Genomic DNA, 1,244 nt, shown 5'->3' on the forward strand with positions numbered 1-1,244 from the left:
CTTGGGCATCAGCAAAAATCACAATAGAGAACAAATGGTTAGAAATATTTCATCATTTTGAAAGAAACCATGTTCCATACAATAATGCACTAAAAATTATGGGATACGCGCTGTCCTTACCGGGGAACTAATGCTGCGACTGAATGTGTTTTTTCTACTGTAAATAAAGTGTGGACATCAGAAGAAGAATCACATTTAAGTGTTGAGACTTTGAAAGCCATTTTATGTGTGAAATATAATTTAACAAATTCTTGTGAAAAATTTCATGATCTTTTAAACAATGACAGAAATCTACTAAAAAAAAATTCACTCAAAGGAGAAATATGCCAAAGAATAGAATGATACTATACGTATTATTATTATTTTTTTTTTTTGGCCAGGGCTTGGTTTGAACCTGCCACCTTCAGCATATGGGGCTGGCGCCCTACTCCTTTGAACCACAGGTGCCACCCTATACATAATTTTTTTAATGTATTATATTTGTAAATTGTACTTATGTTGAAATTAAAATATATATATATATTACAATACTATTTTTGTGTTCTATGAAAATTTTTGTTGCTCCATATAGACCAAATTTTTAATTAAGCACACCCCCCACCCCCAGTCTGGTCACCTTAGTCTAGGTGCTGTCTCCAGAAGATGGAAAAGCAGATATTGTGAGAGATGCTCAGGACTTTTGCCAATTAGTAGCCCAGCAGCAAAAGAGACCCAGAGATTTGGATGTGGCTATGTTAGACAATTTACTTAGTTCACATGGTTTCCTGATCCCAATTTAGTATTGAAGTTTGGTCCTGTGGACAGCACATTAGGCTATCTTCCCTGGCACATCAGATTGACTGAGATTATCTCTTTGCCTTCCCACCTAAACATCAGTTATGAGGACTTTTTCTCTGCCCTTCGTCAGTATGCAGCCTGTGAACAGCATGTGAGAAAGTAGTGGATCCTTGGTTGTATAATTTGATTTTAGGCTTTGGAGAAAAGGACCCAAGTGACTCTGATGTTTACAAAGCACCTATGAAACACATATATACCTAGTTCATAATCATAATTTATTCACAAATACAAAAAAGTGTCTTACTTGAGAGTGAGTGTGTGTGTGCATGTGTGTATGTATGGAAACGAACTTATAAATGGGGGAAGTATTGGAGAAGGAAATATGAAGATCTATAAACTTGTGCAAATAGCATTGTTTACAAGCTGACATTTCATATTTAAACTCTTCAGCCCCAACTACTTCCCTG

The 1,244-nt window shown here is 35.9% G+C and overlaps 1 pseudogene; it reads left to right on the plus strand.

Moving 5' to 3' along the window:
* Positions 1 to 1,030, plus strand: part of LOC100959623 — a 3,036-nt pseudogene extending 2,006 nt beyond the window's left edge.
* Positions 1,031 to 1,244: the final 214 nt, after the last annotated feature.

This window comes from Otolemur garnettii, unplaced genomic scaffold (genome assembly GCF_000181295.1).
Source record: "Otolemur garnettii isolate 467f Iridium unplaced genomic scaffold, OtoGar3 scaffold00252, whole genome shotgun sequence".
In the NCBI taxonomy this organism is placed as follows: Eukaryota; Metazoa; Chordata; class Mammalia; order Primates; family Galagidae; genus Otolemur; species Otolemur garnettii.